A 17222-nucleotide genomic window follows, 5' to 3' on the forward strand; every position below is an offset into this window, starting at 1 on the left:
TGGGTGGCTCTCTGCCACTGTGGGCAAGGGAGACAGCGATGGCCTGGAGCCCTTGCAAGATGTTATTTGCAAGGGTTTGGAATGAGGAGGCAAGTTGTTCTTGGCCCTGCCTGATCTCTGCCAGACCTTGGCAGAGTTGAGCAACACCTTGCTCAACACAGGTTCGGTGCTCAGTGAGCCGGACAGCTATCTGGCTTACCTCCCGGATGACCCCGTCTTGAAACCGATTTAGGCTCTCACCATACCTAGCGATTTCAAGCAGGATCTCCGGGATAGCAGAGGGTTGGGTGGGGGGGCCAGTAGGAACCTGCAGAGGTGGGATTTGTTGGCCCACACTGCCAGACTCACTAGGTCCCTCCACCTCAGCCTCAACCACATAACCGTCCTGTGACTCAAACGGATCACCCCCCTGTGCTGTGTTTTGTGGCAAGCAAATAGAAGAATGTGTGGGAAAAAAGTAGGATACAAAATTAGTTTATTATTATAAATACTGTCAAAATTACAGACAACTAAATGTGTAAACTTACCTTCCAAGTCATGTCCCGTCAGGATCTCAGGCAGGTCCGTGTCCATATGAGACACCCCTTGGCCCTCCTCATAACTGACACAGGGCATCGCCATCTCCTCCAAGTCAGTATACTCCACAGCGACAGGTGCTCCTCCACCTGTAGCCCTTGAGGCATTCCACTCCGCAGCCCTCTTTGCCTTCAGGCGGGATTTGAAGTCGGCCCACCTACATATGTATTGTGAAAGAGGGACAAAGTAGAGTCTTATTATTTGTCTAAGCTAATATATAGGACACGTGTTCTGCTTGTGTTTGCTAGACATAACATCACATGTAACTACATTTTTTAGTCAACTTAGCACAGAAAAAGGACTGTCAATATGCACTTACCGTCGTCTCACTTCCTGCGATGTTCTGACGACAGAGCCAACTTCATTCACAGATTTTGTGATGTCTCTCCAGATTCGATCTTTTGAAGCAGCCCCCATGTTTTTTGGCCCTCTATGGATTTTGGACATGGCCTGCGTGACCAAGACACGCAACTCCCTCTTAGTGAATGCAGGCTGTCTTTTCTTCCGTCTGGAGGTAGCCTGTGAGGTTTCTTCTTGTTGGTCATCACCATCTTCCTCCTCACTAGCAGCTTCTGTCTGTTGTGTTTGTGTGGCTAAAGCCAATTCTCCCTCAGTTTGGTCACTTTGTGTGTGTGGCAGGGTATCCCCAGTCAATTGTTGTGGTTCAGAAGCAGACATTTGCAGAGTACTAGGTCCTGCCTCTTCAACATCCGCAGAGGCGGATTCCAACATGCGCCTTTGGCAATCTAGGCGTCTTTTCCGCAATGCCATCTCCTGCTCTGCAATGCGGTCCATCTCTGCTGCGATTTGCTCACGAGAAGCCATGTTTGTGATGACGTGTGTACGCCGAGGTGTGTGCTTATATACCTACGTGCGTAGCGTTAATTCACACAGGTGTACACTGTTAATCTGATTAATGATTGCACTGCTTATTTAAGGGCCTACTTTGCACGCTGTGAGTGTAGGTAGTTTGGAGTTTCTTTCACTTGAGTTTGTTGGCTTGTGCGTGAAGGTGCTATAGGAATTTTCAGAGTGAGTAATTGTCAAGCATACATTTGTCCTTTCGTTTGCGTTTAGAATATAGTCAGTGTAGCATTTTGTCTGCGATTTTTCGTTTGTGAGTATTCTGGAATTCGTCTTGTTGTTCATTTTTTGATTTCAAAGTGTTTATTTTATGTTGATTGTTTGTTATTCTTTTTTACACATATATATTTAGCTAGTCCATTTTTGCAAATAAACCTGTGCTTCATTGCTTTTACTGACATTTTTGTTCTCTTGTAGGAGATTTGTTTTGGGTGACGTAACCCTAGTCGATTTTGTTTATTTTGTGTGCTATATAACACAAAGAGTTCCTTTCTTTATTTTGGATCAGGTAAGTTCCCTGGGCCTGTGTTGGTGCCTGTTTTGTTTATTGGTCTGTATGTTGTTTTTGACTGTCATATTTGCTCTCTTGTAGGAGATTTGTTTTGGGTGACGTAACCCTAGTCGATTTTGTTTATTTTGTGTGCTATATAACACAAAGAGTTCCTTTCTTTATTTTGGATCAGGTAAGTTCCCTGGGCCTGTGTTGGTGCCTGTTTGTGTTTGTTCAAAGTGTTTTGATTATGTTTGTTTTCCATCTTGATAATAAATGTTATGTTTTTTACCGGGATTGATCAGCAAAGTAGTGTTGTTCTTGGCTGGGCTAGCTACTAAAGGGCTAACTTTTTTTTTTTTTTATTTAAATGTTTTTAACCAATTATTCTTAATTTTGTAGTAGTTGTTTGTGATGTGTTTGATGTTCTGTTTTTTTAAATAATAGTATTTTTAACAATTACAATTTAACATATGTAGCTTTCATTATAAAAATAATGTTTTTTTTTTTTTTTTTTATAATATTCTTTTTGGTCCTGAATTGAACCCAGAAAAAATGTCTTACGCTCCTGCAGTAAGTTGACACACCCTTTTTGTAATAATTTTTTGTTTGCATATTTTTTGGACTTTGTTTTTGTCTTATTCATTTTTTTTTGTTTGTTTTTATAAAAGTGTGTGATGTCTATATTTATCGCAGCAGAAGCCCTACCTCCCCAACCCACGCCAGCACTCCCACCCCAACCGACAGCCCCACAACCACAACCGGCTCCTCATCAACCAAGGCAACGGAGGCGTGCTAGGCCACCAATTTTCCGACCCCGTGTCCTACTTTTTGGGATGCCAGATGATGTGGTTGTACGTAGATACAGGCTGCCACCACATCTAATCCTAGACACTCTCTCCATAATAGAGAGTGATCTGGAGTCTGAAATTCGGTATCCTACAGCAATACCACCATTGACACAATTCCTTGCTGTGTTACATTTTTTGGCAACAGGGTCTTACCAGCATGTGGTTGGAGACCTGGTTGGCATGTCGCAGGGCCAGTTCAGTAAGGTCCTGCGGCGTGTCTGCCAGGCTTTCCTCAAGCGTGTGAAGCAATTTATTGCTATGCCTTTGGATGTTGGTGCCCTAGATGTGGTGAAGCGGCAATTTGCGGAAGGTGGTAGTCGCTTCCCACATGTTATTGGGGTTGTGGATGGCACACATGTAGCTATTCAGCCACCAAAACATAATGAAGAAATTTATAGAAACAGGAAACTGTTTCATTCTCTGAATGTAATGGTTGTTTGTGGGCCATCCCTCCAGATCCTTTCCCTGAACGCAAAGTTTACTGGAAGTTCCCATGATGCGTATGTCATTAGACAATCAGGGATATGGCACAGATTAAGATCAAGTCAACGAGCAGACATGTGGTTATTGGGTGAGTTGTTGCACATATTTTGTTCAAAATTTTGTATATTTTTCCAAATTGACTATTTCTAATTTTTTTTTCCCTCAAACAGGAGACCGTGGATATTCTTGCACCCCCTGGCTCATGACTCCTTACCGTAATCCCAGGCCAGGACCACAGACGGCATTTAACTCCGCGCTTACTGCCACTAGGCAGCTGGTGGAGCGCACAATTGGGGTCCTTAAAGGGCGGTTTCGTGTGCTCCACCGCACTGGTGGCGACATCATGTATTCGCCGGAGATGGCAAGTAAAATAGTGGTCCTGTGCGCTATACTCCACAATATCGCGGTAAGGAGTAGCGTAGAGCTTCCTCAGACAGAGGAATTGCCTGATGAGGAGCCAGGGGTTGTCCGACACTTCGGTGGGGGGAGTGTTACAAGGAGGGGGAGCCAAGTCAGGGCAAGCATTGTTGCTGAATTTTTCAGGTATAGTGTTTTTTTTTACTCTATTGTTACCAAAATAAAAGCACAGTATGCATCATTTTTTATTTAAATGTAGAAATTGTGTTTGCTATTGTAAGGTCATTGTGTAATGCTTTTTGTGTGTTTGAATCTGTTTTTTTTTAATCTTCAAAAAACAATAACACGTTAAGCTGACAATTTAATTTTGTGTAAAACAATACTGTGATGTTGCTAAATAGTGTCCTTATTTTTTTACTATTCTAACATCATGATTATTTAAACAAAAACACAAACAAATGAAACTGAATGTTGCCCACTTTGTGAATGTCCAGCTGAAAGACCACACAAACTGAGGTGAGTACTCAGATATGTTTATAAATTGATCTAAAACTGTGTGTGTGTCTGTGTCTGTGTTTTTTTGTTTTAAATTTTTTGGTTGTGTTTTGCTTAAAATTTGCTTATGCGAATGCGTAGTTCCGCTCGTGCGAAATAACACTCTGCTCTTCACAGCATTGCAAAGATCAATAAAGTTATTATAAATGACATATGACAGCATAGATTGTGGACCAATCACATGCTAACAGACATTATAAATATATGCCCAAATAAGGAAAACGCCATTGCCATGATGCGTGCGGCACCTTTCACCAGGCGGGAGCTCCGCGTTCTGGTTGCGGTGATGGACCGCCGCGTAGGCCGCGTTGGGCGATTCATCCCCAATCGTGTTAAGCGCGAGGCCTACGCGGAGGTCCGTCGCCTGCTGCGGTCTCGCGTCCGCAGCAGGCGGACCATCATCCAGTTAGAGCGGAGATGGAGTGATCTCCGAAGGAGGACTCCAGAGCTGTTGGCGGAGATCCGCCAGCAAATCCGCACTATGCATGCACGCAGTAAGTAACATTACATAAGATTATTAGCATAAATAGTGCAAATTTTCACTAAGTGGTAGGCTAATTGCAACACTGAGTGAACATTTTGAAAAAATAGGACAGTGTGTGTGGTTAGGGCAAACATTACTGACTGTAGCAAAGTGTCCCTAAACAAGTGCATGTTTTACATAATTAGTAACCAGGCAGGAAACTGTACCAAAAAACTTGATCAGTGCTGTCTATATAATAAGGTAGCTTGAATAGTGATCTGGTGATGTTGGCTAGACAAATCAATATGTCTCAATGGAATAGATACAGGAATGACCGACAAAATTTTTTTATTTCATAATTTTGTTTGCAGTGGGCAACATGAAGAGGTTTGAATAATTTTTTATTTAAAATTCTAAAAAAAACTTTCTTTTACATGGAACCGAACAGTGAAAATTACAATTGATTAGTATGTAATTTAACATGCAAATTGAATTATATTTTAACAATCATTCTAGGACGACCACAACGGCAAGCACCACATGATGCACCAGCTCAGCACCCTTCCCCTTCTCACTCCCCCTCCACTTCACAGTCCCCCTCCCCTTCTCACTCCCCCTCCCCTTCTCACTCCCCCTCCCCTTCTCACTCCCCCTCCCCTTCTCACTCCCCCTCAGCTTCCCAATCCCCCTCAGCTTCCCAATCACCCTCAGCTTCACAATCCACCTCAGCTTCCCAGTCACCCTCAGCTTCCCAGGCCCCCTCAGCTTCCCAGGCCCCCTCAGCTTCCCAGGCCCACTCCACTTTCCACTCCCCTTCTCAGCCAACCTCTCCTTCTCTTTCTGTGACCCCTTCTCCTCCTTCCCATACCCCTTCTCCTTCTACTTCCAACTCACCTTCTCAGCCCCCCTCACCCTCTATTGGCCTAACATTTTCACCGCCCCCCTCGCCCTCTCAATCAGACCCACCCTCTGAAATTACATCCCCAATCCAACCTCCTTCCCCCATCCAGCCTCCTTCCCCCATCAAGCCTCCTTCCCCCATCCAGCCTCCTTCCCCCATCCAGCCTCCTTCCCCAATCCCTCCTCCTTCCCCCATCCAGCCGCCTTCCCCCATCCAGCCGCCATCCCCACCCAGTGAATGGGCAGAGGAAGCCCCTGAAGACAGTTCAGGGAGTCTTCATGTTGCCGAGGAAAGTAAGTGTTTTAACATTTTGTTAAAAATGATTACCTACTTACACTTACAATGACAAAACATGCAGTGTTGTACTGTTGGAATTCTTGTACCAAGGAAAATTAATTGTGTTTTTCTTCATGGTGTACATGTTGCATTTACATTTATTTGAGTGTCATTATATGTCCAGTGTTTATGTGTGCCATGTTTTGTGTGTCCACTCTAGGTCGACACTCATTAGGTCAACAGGGTTGGCAGGACAACAGGGTTTATATGTGTTAGGTTTTCTGGGAAACAGTTAGACCTGAGTGGAGTTTAGTATGTTGTTGTTCTTTTACACTTGTGCCTGTGTATTCTTAATATTTACACTTACAAATCACATGCTTCACTTTGTTAGGCAGCCTAACGACCCAATGATTTGTGGTGTGAAAGTTACACTCACAAAATGATTATTGGATAAAGTCAAACCTGTTTGACCTTATTTAGTAAGGGCAGCTTTCATGGAGTGTGGGCATGCTAGGATATGTTGTCCTTCTGAAGATGTTGATATGCAGTGTGATGATGCAGGACCAACACCCTAAAAAATAAAAAATAAAAAAAAAAACCAAATGGGAATGAATGCCAACATGGTGTAACATTGACGAAGATGGTAGTTATCTTTAACATGGGATGTCGGCCATAGCAACCAATAAGATTATACTTTAAAAATTGGGAACCACTTCTACAATATAATATTCATATTTTTGCTTGTTTGCTATGGGCAACGTTCCATCTTAAATATAACTCACATAGTAGTAAATGTAACCCATGGTCTGGAACACTTTAAAATCTTAAAAAAAGGCTGAGCAGGCTTGTGTGTTGTTCTGCTAATGATTGTACCATAAAACAGGCAGGATGTAGTAACTTTGCCATTAAAGCAGGCCTGTCCAAACTGCGGCCCTCCAACTGTTGAGAAACTACACATCCCAGCATGCCCTGACACAGCTTTGGCATTCCCTGACCACAAAACTGTGTCAAGGCATGCTGGTATATGTAGTTTCACAACAGCTGGAGTCCAGCAGTTTGGACATGCCTGCATTTAAGTGTGCTTTGCGCCTTGCTTGGATAATAAGTAATGTAATTAAGTTATTAATGTTTGTGTTGCATCTTAATTTCAGATGTTGCAGTTGGAGATCCTACAAGTTTTGGAGGCATTCTTTACACCATGCGCCAACACCTGCAAGGATTAATGCATTGTGTTGATAATTTGCAAAAATTTGCATGATTTTGTTTATTTTATGAAAAAAAAAACCTGATTTATTTTAAAAAATAAAATAAAAAAAGTTGATTAAAGTTAACCGGGTGTTGTGTTTATTAATGCAAAAAAGGATCAGCTGATTGGCAGGCAGAAATTGTTTGCAAAAAACATTACACACATCTTACGTTAGATTATTAACAAAAAAAACAGGAGATTATTGTGTTAAGAAACATGTAAACACCTTCATTCACAAACAACACCTTTAAAAACAAACAAAGGGGGAAAAAAAAGAAATTATACACTTTTACATGTAGATGGGCAATTATGGCAACAAAGTGTTAATCTGGTTTTTTTTGCAGACTTAATTGTTTAGGAACATTATCAATCATTACACTAATTGGATTTGTTATTGAAAAGGGCTTGTTGACTTTAAAAGGAATGGTGTAATTTCACTTAATAGCTTTAAAAAAACATTTTTGTGCGTTTTTCCTTAAAAGTGTGCACTTTTACGGTAAAATGTGTAAATCTACTAAAACTTAGTATTTTTACGATTAAGTATGTGTTATTGCGATGGATTCGCAATGCTGCGATGGTTTCGCATTACTGCGATGTCATTTGGCGTACGCCCACTTTGTGTAATACTGCGTACGAATGTGCAAAAATACGTTGGGGGCGGAGGTTCGCATATTTACTACATTAACGCAACTTTGCGAATATGTTGTGCGACCGAAAAACTTAGCGATCAACTCGGAATGAGGGCCTTGGTTTTGCCCAACTGCTAACAAAATTCCTGCTGCGATCAACTTGGAATTACCCCCATAGTTAAAATTCTCATATTTCCTATACAGGAGCAAACAGCTTCATCAGTAAGGTGACTGCTTCCAGTGTAATAGGTCGTGGTTTCTAATCCTGGGTGTGACCCTTGTAAAATGTGTATATTCAGTATAATAAAGAGGGTGTGATTTGTAAGGTGCAGGGACTAGTGAGGAAGTCGGCCACTGAAAAGACAGCGACAGATATCGATTAACTTAATTCAGTGGTGTCACAGAATGGGAGGAGAGGGGCCCCCCTTCAGAGCAGGAGCCCGGCGGCAGATGACTCCGTTGCCTCCCAGAGTTCTGCCTCTGTCTGCAGTACTGGGTGGCGTGGCTTGGTGTGGGGCGGGTGCTCTGTCTGCTGTATCTGAAAAGGGTGCTCTCTCTAATATATAAGTCCAGGGGTGCCCTGTCTGCTGTATCAGTGCAGGGGTGCCCTGCCAGCTGTATCAGTCCAGGGGTGCCCTGTCTGCTGTATAAGTCCAGGGATACCCTGCCTGCTATATAAGTCCAGGGGTGCCCTGTCTGCTGTATCTGAAAGGGGTGATCTGTCCATCCATCCAGGGACTCCACCTCAGTGTAAAATTAAAATAATAAAAGCTAAAAAGAAAAAGCCTATAATTACAAAATATATATATTTTTTTGTTTGTGCTGTACCCCAGTGTACTATACAATTTATATTTTATTTTCATAAGTACTGTGACACTGCACGTCAGATCACAGTATATTATTTCCTACTCATAAATGCATTGTGCGACGCTGTTGAGGAAGTCAACCGCAGTGTGGAATTATTATATATATATATATATATATATATTTTTGATTCATTTGTGCAACACTGTAACTGCCTGTGTGTGATATAAAAAAATACTTCTACATATTTTTGACTCATTTGTGCAACATTGTCGGTGCAGTCAACCGCAGTATAGAATTATTATATATATATATGACTCATTTGTGCAACACTGTAACCGCCGGTGTGTTTTATAAAAAATACTTCTACATAATTTTGGCTCATTTGTGTGACACTGTCGGTGCTGTCAACCACAGTGTGTAATTATTATATATATTTCTGATTTATTTGTGCGACACTGTAACCGCCGGTGTGTGATATAAAAAAAATACTTCTACATATTTTTAACTTATTTGTTTGACACTGTCGGTGCAGTCAACCGCAGTGTGTAATTATTATATATATATTTCTGATTCATTTGTGCGATACTGTAACCACCGGTGTGTGATATAAAAAAAATATATATATATATCTATAATGAAGCGAGGTAAGCAGGCGGCACTCATCAGACTGTATAAACGTGGTTACTTTATTAGCCAATAAAGTAACCACGTTTATACAGTCTGATGAGTGCCGCCTGCTTACCTCGCTTCATTATCTGATGGGAATCACTTCTCCATGAGGAAGGCACCTCAGCAAGTTGTCACCTTTTAAGAGAGTGCCGGAAGTTACACTGGACGCTATATATATATATATATATGGATTTAAATTAATATTTTGTGCTGTGTCATCCCAGTATACATCCAGGGACTGCAGCTGCTTCCATCCATCTAGGAGTGGTCCGTCAGTCCACCCAAAATAAAAGACATCTTTTTTTCATATTTTGTGTTGTATCCTCCCAGTGTACATCCAGGCATGATCCGTCCATTTCAGGGTGCTGTGTCCATAACTCATATTCTTATGTTATACTTATTGTCCTAATTTCATAATTCTTCTTATCACCACATTGTGATTCATTCAAATTAATATAATTAATAATAAATATAAATTAACTAAATTTAAATTAAATTAATATAAATAAACTCTCCACACTTGTATAGCGAACCTTCTGCATATCAAATATGTATTTGAGGAAATTAAGAATTTGATCCAAAATAAATTAAATTAAATTAATAAAATCTAAAATATTGTCTTTTTTTATTCTTTGCCTTAATCATCTTTTTTCTCACCTTCTGCATATCAAATATGTCTTTGAGGAAGTGAAGAATTTGAGACCAAATAAATTAAATTAAATGTAAAATATTGTCTTTTTTATTCTGTGCCTTTTTGCCTTAATCATCTTTTTGTGAACTGAAATCTTGAGCCTTGCCTAATGCGTTTTTTTACTTTTTTTAATACATTCTTTTTTAAAATATTTTGTCCTAGTATATACTACCTCGGTGCAACCTTTTTGCCTAAACTGGATAAAAACAATATTGTGGGCTGTGAGGTGTTCCAAATAGACTGGAAATGAGTGGAAATGAATGTTATTGAGGTTAATAATACTGTAGGAACAAAAACACCCCCAAATTCTGTTATTGTAACTGTTTTTATGATATAAGGAAAAAAAATCCAAAACCAAAATCCGCAAGGGCGGTTTTGGCAAAACCTATACAGATCCAAAACACAAAGGAGATCCAAAACCAAAGCACAAAATCTGAAAAATGGACCGGCGCTCACCCCTAGTTACCAGTGTGTACTGCTTGTTGTAGTCTGGTTTAGTGTGTGTGGGGGGGGTCAGGTAGGCAGGGACAAGAAAGGCCAGGTCGGGCCGCGGCACCGTGAGTAATGATGCCACCTCTACAATTTCACTGATATTTCTGAAAAATGTGCAGCGACAGCAGATGAAATTTACTCAGTAGAAGCGTTACCCTTGATTGTTTCTGCTTGGTATTGCACCAGCCAGTGCGATCTGTAATTCAAATTCAGCTGATTGGCGCTGCCACCCCTAAGTGTTTTAATTCGGGACCCCTCTGAAGTTTGGGGCCATGTACAGGTATATCCTTTGTACCCTCCTGTTGCCGAGCCTAAGGGCATCTTTAGGATGTGGTGGAACAAATCTGCAGCAATTGTGTGATGCTTTACTAATGCTGGACATACACTGGCAGCTAAAATGCCTGTCAGACCAACAGGCATGTTATCTGCCACTGCTGATATCTGGGACATACACTGTGAGATCTCTCGCAGTCATGGGCATTTTAAGAGAGGAGGGGACCCGCATGCAGACTCTATTGCAGGTCCCCTCCACTCTGGCAACAGTAGACTCTAGCATAATGCCAGAGTCTACTGCGCATACGCAAGTCTCCGTGACATGGCGCCTGCGCCTTGTTCCCAGGGACATCTCCAGTGCGCATGCGCAAAACACTCGGAAATGGCTGCAGCGGCCATTTTCCTTGTGATTTCTATCCGCAGTGCAGGGCCGCCGTCGCGGGACTCTGGAGGGGTAAGTATAATATATGGGTGCAGTGTGTGCGGTGTGGGTCCCCCTGAACCCAGGGGCCCCATTATAGAAACACCTATGCTCACACAGTAGCGCACGCAGGGGGGGTTTCCGAGTAACCAGAAACCCCCCGGATGGACTAAATTCTTTTTCAGAGATGGAGACAACCTTGCATCAGCCGCGCACCCTCATCTTTGAATCCATATAGTGACTATATGGATTAAATTTGCACAGTTTTTTCACCTGATTTGAAGTCTCGTGAGTGCTGCCTTTGTGATTATAAGACTATAAGTTTGTCCAAGAAAAAAAAAAGCAGTTTTAAAACACACATACTTCAGACGTAGTTTGCTGCAGGAGCTCCTCCGTGACTGCTGGCAGTGCCATATGTGTGTATGTTTTGCTGGCAACAGCCTCCCTGCATCGTGGGACTTAGGGGGGGAAGTAGGATCAAACCCTTGAGGTTAATGGCTCCTATCTCCGCTGACAGGACACTGAGCTCCTGAGGGTGTTGATCGCAAGCTCCCGAGGAGACCTCTCGCTCCCGCAGCACTGCCGCCACCCCCTAACAGAGCCAGAAGATGCGGTGGTGAGTATGAAGCCGGCGCTCCGCGGGAATGGCGGCACAAGGGTGGGAGCGCAGCGCTGATGCTGCGCTCCGGAGGGCTCATAGGTACAGTTGTGAGGCACTGTGAGGGGCGCCCTGGGCCAGCGCAATACCCTAACACTGATCATCTGAGCTAACAGGGGCTAATCCCACTGTTAGCAACAAGCACACCTCAGACCAGTATAAAATAATAAATGCGGGAAGACGCGCAATTACAGGGGAAGTGGCTTCTCCTCAGAGCGGATCCAGCACTCACCAGCGCCATTTTCTCCCTGCAGATCACACTACAGAGACGCTGACAGGGAACGCTGCGCTCCACTTCACTCCAGTTATCCTCTGCGGTACCAGGGTGTTATAGAATGGGGGGGAGTGTTATTCACTGTTTAATCTATTAAGGTTACTCAGTCAGCGCCAGGCATTTATCATAATAAGGGGTCTATTCATGAAACAGTGAAAAGAGTGGAGAAGTGAGCATGTGGAGAAGTTGCCCATGGCAATCAATCAGCTGCTCCGTACAATTGTATAGTATGCAAATTAAAAATGTTACTTCAATGCTGATTGGTTGTTCTCCTCTGGCTCACTTCTCCACACTTTTCACTGCTTCATGAATAGACCCCTAACTGCCTACTGGGGCGCTGTGTGTACTTGCTCCTTATACTCTGTGTCTCTCTGAAGGTACTTTGGGGGAAACTGTGTCTGACATTTTCGTGTGTGTGTGTGTGTGTGTGTGTGTGTGTGTGTGTGTGTGTGTGTGTGTGTGTGTGTTATATATCTCACATTACCATGTCTAGGGACTCTGTATCTTGTGCTGCAGAGTGTGTGTCCTCTCCAGAGGAATCTATTCCATGTTCTCAGGAATGCAATATACAGTCTCAGCCTTCTGAATCCAGGGTTGGACTGGCCCACAGGGGTACTGGGAAACCACCGGTGGGCCCTACTGCCTGGGTCCCCACCCCCTCCTCTAGGGATCAGGTTCCAGACTGTGCTGTTACTAATTTAGTACATTATCTTGCATGCACTACGGTATTTACTGTATATGTTTATCTAGGGGACCAACACTTGCAAAATGGTTAGGCAAACCAATGTGGTGGCTGGGCACACCACCTCTAGAGAATGTCCACACCCCTAAACATGGGCCCCTACCATTGTAATCTCCCGGTGGGCCCTACATGTCCCAGTCCGACACTGTCTGAATCCAAACCCCCATGGGTGGCTTCCATTAAGGGAATGATATCCCAGATTTCATTCCCTTAATGGAAGCCATAATGTGACTGAAATACAGGTTTTGAAAAGATCTGTAGAGGTTTTGTCATTTTCTGCTCCCGCTACCTCATCCAAAACCCCTGATATATATCCTAAAAAGCGTGCTCTTGCCCAATTAATGCAAGTCTACACGGATACCGACTCTGATACAGGAGATGGTGAGGTGGATAATATACTGGGGGGTGAGGCATCCCTTGCTAAGGGGGTGCAACTCGTGATTGGGGCTATTAGGGATAGTTTACGCATTACTGATAAGCTATCTGAGCAAGCAGAGGAGGCTTACTTTACTGACAATAAGAAATCCTCCCTTACATTCCCTGCATATAAGGAACTAAACGCATTGTTTGAAAAATCCTGGGAAAACCCAGAGAAAAAATCCAGATCCCTAAAGGGGTTCTCATTGCTTTTCCTTTCCCTGAGGAGGATAGGAAAAAGTGGGAAAACCTGACGATAGTAGACGCTTCTGTTTCTAGGTTGTCTAAGAAAGTGGTTTTGCCTGTCCCTGGGTCCACCGCTTTAAAAGAGCCGGCCGACCGCAAGATTGAGACTACACTCAAATCTTTATACACAGCAAATAGCGTAGCTTTAACACCCACTATTGCTTGTGCATGGATTTCTAAAGCCATAGTAAAGTGGTCAGGCACTTTACTAGAGGCGTTAGATTCTATGGATAGAAGTGACAATGAATTGTTTTTACGTCACATACAGGATTCTGCAGGTTTCATGGTGGAGGCCATGAAAGACCTTGGACATCTGAACGAGAGGGCTTCTTCCATGGCTGTCTCAACACGCAGGGGGCTCTGGCTGCACCAATGGTCTGCGGATGCGGAATCCAAGAAGAGTGTGGAGAACCTACCCTTCACAGGTCAGGCTCTGTTTGGGGAAGTCTAGATGCATGGATCTCCACGGCAACTGCGGGTAAGTCAACTTTTCTTCCCTCTGCTACACCACTGACTAGGAAATAATATCCTACGTCTACAAATCAGTCCTTTTGGACCGCTAAAGTTAAAAAGTACAAATCCCCCTCCACTTTGTTTAGAGGTGGTCGGGGGAAATCCCAAAAACCTGGACCCGCAGATTCCCAGGAACTGAAACCTGGTTTTGTTTCCTCAAAATCCTCGGCATGATGGTGGACATCCCAGCCTGGAGATCTGGCAGGTGGGAGCAAGACTAAGAAATTTCAGTCATGTCTGGGCATCCTCATGCCTGGATCTCTGGGTACAAGATATTGTTACCCAGGGGTACAGACTGGAGTTTCAAGAACTCCCACCTCACAGATTCTTCAAATCAGGCTTGCCAGCTTCGCTGACAGAATGTGCTATCCTACAGGAAACCATTCAAAAATTGCTAAGGTCAAATGTCATTGTTCCAGTTCCAACACAAGGGTTATTACTCAAACCTGTTTGTGGTGCCAAAACCGGACGGTTTGGTAAGATCGATATTAAACCTAAAGTCATTGAACCCCTACTTGAGGGAATTCAAATTCAAGATGGAATCTCTGAGAGTGGTGATCTCAGGTCTGGAGGAGGGGGAATTAGTGGTATCCCTGGATATCAAGGATGGGTACCTTCACATCCCAATCTGGCCGCCTCACCAGGCTTATCTCAGATTTGCGCTGCTGAACTGTCACTATCAGTTCCAGGCACTGCCGTTTGGCCTCTCCACGGCACCAAGAGGGTTCACCCAGGTAATGGCGGAGATGATGCTACTCCTCCGCAAGCAGGGTGTGAACATAATTCCTTATCTGGACGATCTACTAATAAAAGCATCTTACAGGGAAAAGCTGTTACAGAGTATTGCTCTCTCAACTCAACTGCTCCAGGATCATGGATGGATCCTGAACCTTCCAAAGTCGAATTTGGAGCCGACAAGGAGGCTGTCCTTCCTAGGGATGATCCTCAACACGGAAGTTCAGAAGGTGTTTCTGTCAGAATAGAAGGCATTGGTGATACAAGCAATGGTCCGGGATGTCTTGAAGCCAACTCGGGTATCGGTTCATCAGTACATTCGCCTTCTGGGGAAGATGGTATCCTCCTACGAGGCTCTACAGTATGGAAGATTTCATGCACGGTCTTTTCAACTGGACCTCCTGGACAAATGGGGGTATATTTACAAAGATTCGTGTTTTGGCCGTTTTGAAGGGTGTTTGAACTCGAATGGTATCGGGTGCATTTTACTGCAACTTTTTGAATCCTGATACGATCATTCACTAAGCTGCCGAGTTTTGCACAATCGTTTTTTCCGATGTCAATGTGATTCGTAATTTCAGGCAGTGTTTTACGGGAGTGATGAGTAAAACACTGCCTGACAAAACACAAGGAATCCCGGCCGGATCTGTGAGATCCGTGCAGGGCTTCATTGTGTACCTTAAAAAGTTGATTAAAGTCTTAAAAAATCTGAAAAAAATTGCGTGGGGTCCCCCCTCCTAAGCACAACCAGCCTCTGGCTCTTTGAGCCGGTCCTGGTTGAAAAAATATGGGGGGAAAAATGACATGGGTTCCCCCATATTTAATCAACCAGCACCAGGCTCTGCGCCTGGTCCTGGTTCCAAAAATACGGGGGACAAAAAGCGTAGGGGTCCCCCGTATTTTTTAAACCAGCACCGGGCTCCACTAGCCAGGTACATAATGCCACAGCCGGGGGACACTTTTATACTGGTCCCTGCGGGACCCTACGCTTTTTGTCCCCCGTATTTTTGGAACCAGGACCAGGCGCAGAGCCCGGTGCTGGTTGATTAAATATGGGGGAACCCCTGTCATTTTTTAACCCATATTTTTCCAACTAGGACCGGCTCAAAGAGCCCGAGGCTGGTTATGCTTAGGAGGGGGGACCCCACGCAATTTTTTTTTCAGTTTTTACACTAAACAGACCCTTTCCCATAGATAACCATGCACAGAGCTCACTGATCCGTGCATGGTTATCCAAACTCGACTGGAAAAAGCAGGTCTATTTTTATGCTGCTTTTTTTAACGAATCTAAAAAAAACAGACCCGCACTTGAGCACTTAGAAACTAACACCCAAATACGAATGAATAGTGAATGCCCGTATTGTATGAAATAACAGCCGTGTTTGACCGATGGTCTATTCATTCGTATTTCGGAACTTTGCAAATCAAACCATTACGAATAGTCCAAACACTGCCGAGATTGGTGCTTAGTGAATTCCCGGATTGGGACTTAGAAAAAAAAACACAAATCGGACAAACTCGGATTTTTAGTAAATACTGTCCCTGGTCGGGATCTCATCTTCACATGCACCAGAGGATCCGTCTGTCACCGAAGGCCAGAATCTCACACCTCTGGTGGCTGCAAACCTCTCACCTACTAGAGGGCTGCAGGTTTCGGATTGAGAATTGGACCCTCCTAACCACGGATGCAAGTCTCAGAGGTTGCGGGGCAGTCACCAAAGGGGAAAACTTCCAAGGAAGGTGGTCAAATCTGGAATCCATTCTTCCGATAAATATTCTAGAACTAAGAGCCATCAACAACGGTCTTCTATAAGTGGCACATCTTCTGAAAGATCAGGCCATTCAGGTTCAGTCGGACAATGTAACAACAGTGGCCTACATAAACCGACAAGGTGGAACGAAGAGCAGAGCTGCAATGTCAGAGGTAACAAGAGTCATCCTCTGGGTGGAAAAGCACGCGGTGGCGCTGTCAGCAATCTTCATTTCGGGCGTGGACAACTGGGAAGTGGACTTCCTCAGCAGACACGATCTCCACGTGGGAGAGTGGGGCCTTCACCCAGAGGTGTTCGCAGAGGTGACAAGTCTTTGGGGCGTACCTCAAATAGACATGGTGGCCTCACGCCTCAACAAGAAGCTTCAGAGGTATTGTTCCAGGTAGAGGGAGACACAGGCAGTGGTAACTCCCAAGGATTCTCAAAATAATCAAAAGAACAAGAGTTCAGGTGATCCTCATTACTCCGGACTGGCCAAGAAGGGCTTGGTATGCGGATCTTCTGGAGTTACTGCTGGAAGATCCGAGGCCTCTTCCTCTTCGGGAAGACCTTCTGCCCCAGGGGTCGTTCGCTTATCAAGACTTACCACGGCTACATTTGACGGCATGGAGGTTGAACGTCAGATCTTAGCTCGGAAGGGCATTCTGAACAAAGTTATTCCTACCCTAATACAGGCTAGGAAAGGAGTATCGTCAAAACATTACCATCGGATTTGGAAAAAGTATGTGTCTTGGTGTGAATCCAGGAAGTTTCCTACGGTGGAGTTTCAACTTGGACAGTTTCTCCTCTTCCTGCAAGCAGGGGTGGATGTGGGCCAGCGC

This window comes from Pseudophryne corroboree, chromosome 1, assembly GCF_028390025.1.
Source record: "Pseudophryne corroboree isolate aPseCor3 chromosome 1, aPseCor3.hap2, whole genome shotgun sequence".
NCBI classification, from domain to species: Eukaryota; Metazoa; Chordata; class Amphibia; order Anura; family Myobatrachidae; genus Pseudophryne; species Pseudophryne corroboree.